An 11,478-nucleotide genomic window follows, 5' to 3' on the forward strand; every position below is an offset into this window, starting at 1 on the left:
GCACACAACGGATGTTGACAGTAATTACCAACCATTAGAAACATCAATATAACCTGTAATGCATGAAAATGATCACCAACATAGACTTAGGGGTTTAATCTAACAATTTCCACGAGTTTTCATGAATCTGTGTTTTTAGTAGGGTTTATCTAGAAAACCATCAAGGGAGATCTAAATGTCAAAGGAAAAATCAGAATTTAGTTGTGAAACCAACTCTAGAAGGTTCTAGAGGACTCCAGAAGCCACGTCACCAAAGCAAAGCACGAAACGATGATAGGTGGGGCAGCCCAGCCCCACCTGTAGGCCACCCGGCCCCATAGGGGCCCACCTATCAGCCTAATCACTATGTTGATTTCCCACCGCCTCCTAGGATGCAACTAAGCCATTGCTTAAGTCGGTTTGATCCAAGGGCTCATGTTGTATCCTCAGGGCTATATAATCTAGCCCCACCCCCTCCAAATCATCAGGTCATAAGTCAGGGCTAGATAGAAAACTAGGGTTTCCAAAGATTAGAGATTAGAGCTCTAGCTCTTCAAGTTTCTAGTACAGATCAGCTAGCAAGGTTCAAGAATAGAGTGGGTTATTGCTCAGAATTCTGGATCTACCGTCTGGAGACTAGTATAGCCATTGTATCTCTATATTTATGACTTTGTGCTACTTTAATATTATTATGTTGCTATTTATTATGTTCCTAGTTTGGTCTAGTTGTATGCTTGATATAGTTATGATTAATGATGAGTTTATGCATATGTTTACAAAGCACTTAGCTCAATACATACATGAGCTAAGTGGTCGACACTATGTAAGCATGGTGCTTAGATATTGTTTGCCTGTGGATGCCCTCTACACTCTGGGTCATGTGGTAGATCATGGATGTAACACTCCTATTGAGTCCTTTGTAGTCCACTCCCTATTTGTATAGCACCTAGAACGTGATTGCGAAGGTAGACAAGCTATGTTCTTAATCTTCCTTAGTAATGTTCCTTATGCGTAGATCCAAAGTTAGTTATACTATAGATGAGAGTGTATATATTAGGGTGTACAAAAGACTTAGTAGATAAGTAATGACTTAGGAATCTTTTGCTCTTAAAGAATATCCTGCTTAGTTATACTATATTTATGAGTCTCTAATTCTATCTCTGGAATACCACTATTACCTTACACTTATCATTTATTTACCCTTTGACTTACCCCTGCAATAGCATGAGAGTGATTACTATCATAAGTATACATATTTCTCAATATCTCTATGACAACACCACTCCATAAGCTCCTCCTTGTGTTAAAAATATAAATAACAATACCTAGTATACTCCCATGTGAAATGCTATAATGGTATATTATCTGTACGCTTGCGGATACTTTAATATATATACATTTTTCTCTGAAGTTTACAAGTGTCATTAATAATAACCAACCATGCATTTCTAGCATTATGCTAGGGATGACAACCTAGTAACAAGTGATGCTAAGAAATGCCAACAAGCATTTCTGGCACCGTTGCCGAGGAGCGGCACATGGCTAAGACAATTGACCAAATAGATACTTATTGATAAAATCATAACCTCTGCTTTAGCAAGCTTACCCTTGTTTGTCTTTGTTCATATCATATATAGGGTATTGAAGACTTGGTTGTGATTCACCAACAATTTCCAATCAGAATCAACCGAATCAAGAGGAAGCTCAACACCAGTTCCTGAAGTCATGGCTAAGAAAACTCTGCGTGAGTTTTCTGCTCTAAGCACTAAGAACATCCGCATTGGACCAACACTCAAAACCAACAACCTCGAGTTTGAGCTCAAGCCAAGCCTCATCAACATGGTGCAAGCTACCCCATTTAGTAGAATGGCACATGAAGATGCTAGTGCTCACCTTTAGAATTTCCTAGAGATTAGCAGCACAGTCATCATCAAGGACGTTGCTCAAGACATCATACTACTCTGCCTATTTCCATTCTCACTAGTGGGAAGAGCAAAGCAGTGGTTCTGCATCAACACTTGGGCAAGATGTTCAAAGGCCATTCTAGAAAAGTTCTTCCCTGTAGGCAAGACCAATGCCTTAAGGGGAAAGATTTCAAACTTCCAACAGCAGAAAGGAGAAACCATTCCAGAAGCATGGGAATGTTTTCAAGAATACATTTTGGATTGTCCTCATCATGGGATGGAAGATTGGTTGCTCATGCAAAGTTTCTACCATGGATTAACTCAGAAAGCTCATGAACAACTCAATGCCACTGATGGAGGATCATTTATGTCACTCACCACTAGAAAAGCTGAAATTCTTATGGAAAAGATAGCCTCTAATCAAGGCTGGTCATCATGCAACATTCAATTATGCAATAAGAGTTAATTAAGAAGTACTAGAAGAGGTGTGTGCACTATCAACCAAGATGGACGTACTGTTGAATTGGCTTGAACAGCGAGCCAATTACAAGAAAGATCATCAGGCTATTCAAGATGCATTCAATGCTCAGAATATATGTGGAGAATATTTGGGGGTAGAATTCCCTGAATATCAGGAGGATGCAAACATCATCATAAACAACTCTGCTCCACAACAATAGAGACAAGGGTGGAATCAACAACAACGATCAACTTACCAAGGTAAGTACCCAGGTAATTACTCTAATACTCCTAAGCAACCATACTTGAGAGACCTGATCTTAGAACAAGCTAGGATTAATGAGAATATTTCTAAGAAGCTTGCTTTTAATGATAAGGTCCTAGAAAGTATAAATACTAAAATGGATAGTTGTTTTTCTTCTGCTATAAAAGACCAACTTAGCTATAATAAAAAGATAGAATCACAATTAGCCTAGTTGGTTGTTGCTCTACCTGTTGCTACTAACCATGAGAAGGTAAACGCCATAACAACAAGAGGTGGCAAGTCTACTCGTGATCCACCATATCCAACAAGGACAGGTAAGACACTAGTGGCAGTGTAGGAAGAGGAGAAAACAACCGATGAAGTTGAAGAACTTGGACCACAAGAGTGAGAGTTACAACAAGATTTTCATGACATGACCCTCCTACCGTTTCCACGCAAAAATCGGAAAGCCAAAATGGATGAGCAGTTTGGTAAGTTTGTAGAGCTATTTCAAAAGTTATATATCAATATTTCATTGCTAGATGCAATACAGGTACCTACCTACGTGAAGTATCTCAAAGACATCCTCAACAACAAAAGACTACTGCGTTGAACTGAGGTAATTAAGTTAACGGAGGAGTATAGTGTGGCCATCCTAAATCCTTCACCTGTCAAAAAGAAGGATCCAGGATGTCCCACTATTGATTGCTCAATCGGGAGTCATAACTTTGAGAATGCATTATGCGATCTTGGAGCGAGTGTCAGTGGCATGCCCAAAAAGGTCTTCAGCAAGCTCAACTATTCAACACTCACACCAACATCAATGTGCTTGCAACTAGCTGACCAATCGATCCGCTATCCTGCGGGAATCACCAAAAATATTTCGGTAAAAATATGAAACTTTTTTGTTCCTGTAGATTTTGTAGTACTTGACATGCAGGAAGACAAGAAGACACCCCTCATACTTGGGAGACCCTTCCTGAGCACTACAAATGCTCACATTGATGTCGGAGCTAGAGAAATTAAATTCCATATTAATGGGAAGGAAGAGTGATTCGCCTTCAAGCCAAGACCAGAACAATGCTCTAATTTAGAGTGGCGTGAAAAACAAGCACAGTCATAAAGGTCTTCATCTCTGGGACCGACGGATGCACTCAAAGAATAAACCCAAATAGAGAAGTCCAGTTCAGAGGACTCAAAATACCGAACCCTCACCGGGAGGTAACTCGGTAGTTATCCATATTTACTTTTTAATATTGCATTAATCATTTTATCTTAGCATATTTACTTTTTAATATTTGCATCATAAAATGAAAATTCTCATCATAGCATTATAAAAATCTAAGCCCCATGTAAATAATTTTTACCGTGGAGGCGTAAAAATTAAAAAAATACCATGATTCATCTTGTTATATTTCATAGTATCATAAAATATTTTGCATTGTATTTTTATACATATATACGGTAGAAATATGGACATTGGGACCCACAGACACATGGGACCCACTCAACCACCACACATCAACTCCATCTCTTCACTTCCACCTCCATTCTCCACTACCTTCCACTCTACCAGCCATTCTATCATATCTCCACTGAAATTCTCCACCGACGGCCACCATTACATGCTTAAGCACGAAGGAAGGAAGGGTCAGGAGAAAGAGGAGGCCATTTGGCCACTATGTGGGGCCGGCCAGCCCCACCACCAGGTCGGCTGGCCTGTTGCAGCACAGGCTATAAATTGGCAGCCCCAAACTCGTTGCTCTCGGCCACAACACAACTCAATTCTAGTATTCAAGTTCGAAAATTCAGAAGCAAAATTTGTAGCTGAATTTCTTTCGAGAAGTAGTGTGGAGTGAGAAAGAGTGAAAGAAAGTTTGGGTGCGAAAGTAATGGAGAAATCTTGAGTAAAAGAGGGAGAAGTGCTGCTGCAATTTAAGCAAGAAAAATAGAATTTAAGAGTGGTAGTGTTGTCCAAATCAAGAGAGGAAATTAAAAAGAATTAGGCTGGAAGACATGCCAGAATCTTGATTAGAATATTCACTAGGCAATCTCGGACGACTAACCTCTAGGACGACTGACTTTTGGAATGGCTAACCACTAACATTTTTATTTTTCTAATCCTGTTCCACGAGTTGTGTTGTTTTTGTCTATTTTGCAGGAAAATGAGCAAGATCACCGGCAAACTCAAGCGGGCGATATCGTTCCATTCAACGAGAAGTTCTTCGTCCCGAGCAAGCACTGACATGAAGGTTGATCCTCTGTCTCCACTATTGGAGCGCTGACCCGATCAGCCTCCATGGAGAGGAACGTCCTTCTGCAAGAAAAGCAGCTCAAGCTCCGAGACAATAGGGAGAAGGACATCTGCAAGAAGCTAAAGGACTAGGATTTCGTCCTCACCGCTGCCTTTGATCTAGCCCTACTTTAGTCCACAGGTATGGACTCTGAATTTGAACTTATTTTCAAGGCTATAGGATGTGAGGATGCATGGTAAATAGATGAGTCAAGGGTGCAAGCTTTACACTATTGAATTTTTATGCACTTTACAAACCACTAACTCAGAAGTCTCATTTAGGTTCTTTGGGAAAGAATTTTCTTTTCCTTGGAAGAACTTTAGTGAGCTTCTAGGATTCCCTACTCAGTGCATAATTGATGTAGACTCGGCTATACAAGATTTTGTTAGGATGAGGTTTTGGAGGGAGATATCGGAAGAAATTGTTTGCTACCGCCCTCGCACCAATGACATTCACCACCCTACTTTGTGGTTCATGCACAAATGGCTAGGATTTTCTTTTTTCCCTAGAAATGACTTCCGCATAGTTATGAATGATGAACTGAAGTTATTATGCCATGGTTAAAAGAAAGAAGGTTTCACCTATAAAATTCATGATGACACAATGGGCAAAAATCCCTTGACTAAAGGGAGATGTTGGGTGCACTTCTTTGGTCACCCGCATAGCTAGAAATTTGGGTTTACTAGCAAACACTTCTATTACATACATTGACAGTCCCTGATGGATTATTGATTATGGCTATTTTAATCATGCACACATGTTAAAAAAGGCAATGATGGGAAAATAGTCATGATGTATATGGACTACATAAATAAATTTTCGTTACCAAACCGAACCTCAGTCTGTATGTGGTAGATTCCTTTGTCTTTGATTTGCATAAAATAGAGAAAGCACCTCGTAGGAGTGCCTCTACAAGGATCACTCGCAACCCGCAGCCTCGGTACCATGGATATGACCCCATTCCAGAAGGCCCTACCTTCACCGGCTACACAGGATTTGATTAAGCAAGACCTTCCTAGGTTCACCTTTCTTAGCATGTAGGTTGGGACCAGCCGGGATCTTCCCGTATGCACCAACCCAAGCATGCTGGGTAGGAGCATCCTTCTCTGCATAGTTCAGAGAGTTCCTAGCAATATGGCCCAAGTGGGCAATGGCAGGACGACAATTTTGACTATTACTAGTAGCAGTCTTACGAGGAGCTCTCTAGTGGCCACCAGGGAGGATGCATGTCCTTCTCTACCCATGGCTACCACGACCATCCCACAGGTTACCATGAGCAACAGATGGAGCATGCATGTTTTGACAATAGGCTCACCACCATCGAGGAGAACCAGCAAGAGATCCAGGACACTCTCCACCAGCACTCCCAATGGCAAGAAGAGGCAGGACAACATCTAGCCGCCATCCAACAACACTTGGAGCAAGAGAAATAGAACTGGTAATATTTGTTCTAGGGTCTGAACATCGACCCACCCTTCTGAGGACCATGTCAACAACCAGCTTGGGGGAGGAGCCCCCATCATGTCTAGGTAAGGTTTGCTTTCTTGTAGTTTATTATTTTCTTTAGTTTGTTTAATTTATGAATTTGCTATTTACTAGTTAAAAAAAGAGATGCATAACCAAGAAAACAAAATAAAAATTTGCCTTTATCTTATATATATATATATATATATATATATATATTAGTGTGTATAATTTGTTTAAGGTGTGTTTTAGTTTCTTGTCCTGTTTTTAAGAGTCATATAAATAAAAGGAACTTGAAGATGATCCCACATGATAAAACACTAAATACATGCTCTGATATAATTCCTTTCAAGTACCTAGCTTTCAGTCTTGAATTTTACCTGAGTTTTGGATAAAATTGATTTGACATGAGAATTTGCTCTAAACTTGAAACTCGTGGGTAGCAATGCTTGATCTAAGTCTAGGTAATTGATGGATATGATATGAGAAGGTCCGAGCTGCTATTTATCTAGTTCTAAGTGATATTAAAGTTCTAGAGATTTATCTTTTGAAAACATCAAAATTCCACATGATGAGATCCTATATGACAAAGTGTGAATTCCTACCAGAGCCAAACATATTTATATTTAGGCTAGGAAAATTTCCACTTATATGATGCTTGTCTAGCATTGAGTTTAGTCAAGCTTTGTTGATGCCTTATGAGAGGTTTGTCATGCTCTTAAAATCAAGATCACGTACACACCACCCACATATGCACTACTCCTACATTGGGGGTAGGTGCAAAAACATGCTTTCCATCTAGATCCATTCAAAAATGTTTTACTCCTAGACTGGGAGGAAACTCCAAAAAAATCTTCATAGGTTTCCATCAAATAAATGCTCCAAATTCTTGTTATTATCTCTCCAACAATTGCTATGCAGAAAAGAGGCATATGGCTATGCAAAAGTTATTCATAAAAAAAGAGAAGAAGAAAAAAATGGACAAGTGTCCGAATTATCAAAACAATGGGTACTTAGATGCCCGCCTGAAAAAAAAGAGAAAGTGAGATGAATAGGATAGCCCATGTTTTCTTGCAAATGTTTCCAAGTTTCAAAAGAGAGATATATTTTCAAGGAGCATAGTAGAATTAGGCTAGCTACCATATATATCCACCATATATTCCACACACATGCACATTTTGATTTGATTGTATGACTCACCTCTCTTTGGATCCATTGTTTGACTTTACAATATATGTATTGCAAGTATGCTCTTTCATGTTATCACCATTCCTATGAGCTCCACATAAGCCTTAGTTGTAGGAAGAGAAATGCATAACATCATTACTACCTAGGTAAGGATCCTACAAATACCACATATTTTGAGAGACTTGAGAGTGTCATACAATGGAATCTCTTAGCTTTATTTTGCAAACATGCAAAAAAACTCCAGAGTAATGGTTGAACAAAGAACATGAGACATAGTGCTTGACTTGATCAGTTCTGTCTTTCAATTGCTCAAGACCCAAGTGAAGGCTACAAGCCCCATAGTTAAAGGTAATATGAGTAAGTTTGAAAGACAGATCAGTTTGTTCTAATCCGGAGGAGAATTTTTGAATGCATGTGTACTTTTGAGGAGTTGTTACAACCCTAAAATTCTGATCCATTGCTGAGTCTGGCTTTCCTAAGGGACTAGTAAAGGTTAAGCTTGGGGGAATTATTGACGGTAGTTACCTGACCATTATAAACATCAATATAACCTGAAATAATGCACGAAAATGATCACCAACATAGACTTAGGGGTTTAATCTGACAATTTCCATGAGTTTTGGTGAATCTATGTTTTTAGCAGGGTTTATCCAGAAAACCGTCAAGGGGGATCTAAATGGCAAAGGAAAAATCAGAATTCTACCACAAAATCAACTCCATGAGCCATGTCATCAAAGTGGAGGATGAGATGGTGATAGGTGGGGTTGCCTAGCCCCACCTATAGGCCGCCAGGCCCCATAGGGGCCCACCTATTAGCCTCGTCGCTATGTTAGTTTCCCACCGCCTCCTAGAATGCATCTAAGCCATTGCTTAAGTTGGTTTGATCCAAGGGCTCATGTTGTTTCCTCAGGGCTATATATCTAGCCCCACCCCCCTCCAGATCATTTGGTCATAAGTTCAGGGCTAGATAGAAAACTAGGGTTTCTAGAGATTAGAGATTAGAGCTCTAGTTCTTCAAGTTTCTAGTATAGATTATCTAGCAAGGTTCAAGAAGAGTGTGGGCTATTACTTAGGATTTTGGATCTACCATTTGGAGACTGATATAGCCATTGTATCTCTATATTTATGACTTTGTGCTACTTTAATATTATTATGTTGCTATTTATTATGTTCCTAGTTTGCTCTAGTTGTATGCTTGATATAGTTATGATTAATGATGAGTTTATGCATATGTTCGCAAAGCACTTAGCTTAATATGTACATGAGTTAAGTGGTCGACACTATGTAAGCGAGGTGCTTAGATATCGTTTGCTTGTGGATGTGTTGACGGTAGTTAACAACCATTATAAACCGTCAAATAACCATGCATAAGGGCATAAATATAATCACCAATGAAGGTTTAGGGGTTTAAACTAATAAATTCCATAAGTTTTGGTGAATCTACGTTTCCAATAGGGTTTAATCAGAAAACTGCCAAGGAGGACCTAATCATCAAAGGAAAATATGGAGTTCCCTCCATGGTACCTATGTGGGAAGACTCTAGAAGGGTCCAGAAGCCACGTCACCAAAGCAGGAGGGCCACCCCTAGACAAGTGGGGCTACCCAGCCTACAGGTGGGGCCGCACGGCCCCCCTAGTCCCACCTATCAGCCAGCTCCATATGGAGGTCTCCAATCAGCCTTTGAGGATGCATCTAGGCCGTTGCTTAAGTTGGTTTGATCCAAGGGCTCATGTTGGACCCTCAGGGCTATATAATCTAGCCCCTGACTCCCCCAGGAATCATAAGTCATTAAGTCCTTTGAGAAGATTGAAACCTTAATCTCCTTAGAGCTCTTCCTCCTCCATAGCATACCTAGCTAGGATAGATCTAGAGGGAGGGCAAGCAGGACTTCGCTTGGATTCCTTAAGAGTGTGGTTCAGAATAAACTTTGTACCCCTCTCTCTTTTGTTTCTCCATTATTTTTATATGCTAGTTACGATTGTTGTGACAATCTCTATATTCATCTAATTCATGTTCTTCATTATGTGTTCATCAGTCTACTTTGATTATATGCTTAGTATAGCTAGTTTATCATTATGTTTATGCATAAGTTTGTATAGCACTCACTCCAAGGTACCATGGGTGGGTGGTCAACATTGTGTAAGCATGGTGTTTATACGTTGTTTGCCTACAGATACAACCTATATTCTGGGTCATATGGTAGATCGCGGATGTGACACTCCTAGTTTAGTCCTTTGTAGTCCACTCCCCGAATATAGGCGCACGTAGGGTCCGATTACAAAGGTAGAACGAGCTCTGCCCTCAATCTTCCTTAGTAATATCCCTTCTGTGTAGATATGATGATCTTAGCCATGATTACTAGGTGTAATTGCACTAATCAAATGTATGCTTTGACTTGTAATCAAGAATGACTTAGGAATTATTCCTCTAATATTCTACCTGACCATGCTAATGCCATAGAAAGGAGTGTTCTGAGTGACTTATCATTATCATTACTTATCATATATACATATCTTATCTTATGACTTATCCCTGTTGTGAGTAGAGTATTTGTTATGGTTTACTTCTCCTTCAATAATATAAGTTATCAATACATGTCCATGCTAGACCTTCCCAGTGGTAAAAATATAAATAACGATACCTAGGAATACTCTCAGGGTAAAATGCTACAAGGGTATATTATCCTGTGCGCTTGTGGATACTCTTTATTCATAGATTTATATAGTCACATACTTTAATAAAGATTTGCTTAGTGTTATTCTAGTAGTAATAGTATGTAGTACCAACACATATCTTTGGCATCATCACTAGGGATAACAACCTAGTAAAGTTAGGAGATATAGGTTTATAATAGGTGGCTAAGTCCTTCAACCAAGTGACATGTTAATAAATACCAATAAGCATTTTTGGGCTATTGCTAGGGGTTAGGATTTAAACTTCCTTCTTAGTAGCGATGTTAAGAAATGTCAACAAGCATTTTTGGCGCCGTTGCCGGGGAAGGTAACTAGCAAAGGAAGTATTGATAAACTTATACTTATTGATGTGATCGAGATAACCATTGACCTCTGCTCAAGCAGAGTTACCCTTGTTCTGTCTACTTTTTATATCTTATATAGGGTAATGTATGACCAGTTTTGATCTTCCAACAAACTACATTGAAGATCCAAAAGCATTAATTAGGAGAACTAAAGCTAAACTCAAGAAAGCCTCAGCTTTAGATTTAGAAGACAACTAGACAAGGCGAAGCTTAACACCAGAATTTGAAGCCATGGCTGACAAGACTCTCCGTGAATTCTCTGCTCCAACTACGGCCAACATCCATACTAGACCAACAACCAATGTCGAAGACAATGGATTCGAGCTCAAGCCGGCTCTCATCAATATGGTGCAAGCGAGCCAGTTTTGTGGAAAGGCACATGAAGATACAAGTGCACATCTCCAACACTTCCTGGATATTTGTAGCACCTTCACCATCAAAAGAGTAACCCAAGATGCCATACTACTTCACCTCTTCCCATTTTCACTCTTGGGAAAGGCAAAGCAATGGTTATACGCCAATAAAGATAGAAACACTACATGGGATAACTGCTCAACTGCCTTTCTAGTAAAGTTTTTTCCCACTAGGCAAGATCAAGCTCTGCATGGGAGAATCTCAAGCTTTCAGCAACAAGATGATGAATCTATCCCTAAGGCATGGGAACACTTTCAAGATTATATTGCGGAATGTCCTCATCATGGGATAGAGAATTGGCTACTCATGTAGACTTTTTATCATGGGTTGACCAACAGTACCCATGAGACTATGGATGTTGCTGCTGGAGGTGCATTATTGTCGACAAAATATGGTCAGTAGTCTACTGAGAGGTATGCCCATGGTAGTAGATGAATTGGTGGAGGTGCGTGTAATAGGAACCAGATGGTGACACAAGCGCAGAGACAGTGATTT

At 39.7% G+C, this 11,478-nt stretch overlaps 2 non-coding genes across 2 annotated transcripts; both read right to left on the reverse strand.

The window, feature by feature from the left end:
* Positions 1-2,055: 2,055 nt before the first annotated feature.
* LOC136525096 (small nucleolar RNA R71) lies at positions 2,056-2,162 on the reverse strand. Its single transcript, XR_010776421.1, has one exon. It is a non-coding gene; the product is annotated as a small nucleolar RNA R71 (small nucleolar RNA).
* A 9,002-nt stretch (positions 2,163-11,164) lies between these two features.
* Positions 11,165-11,273, reverse strand: LOC136524903 (small nucleolar RNA R71). The gene has a single exon (XR_010776252.1). It is a non-coding gene; the product is annotated as a small nucleolar RNA R71 (small nucleolar RNA).
* Positions 11,274-11,478: the final 205 nt, after the last annotated feature.

The sequence above is a fragment of the Miscanthus floridulus genome, chromosome 18, assembly GCF_019320115.1.
Source record: "Miscanthus floridulus cultivar M001 chromosome 18, ASM1932011v1, whole genome shotgun sequence".
Lineage (NCBI taxonomy): Eukaryota > Viridiplantae > Streptophyta > Magnoliopsida > Poales > Poaceae > Miscanthus > Miscanthus floridulus.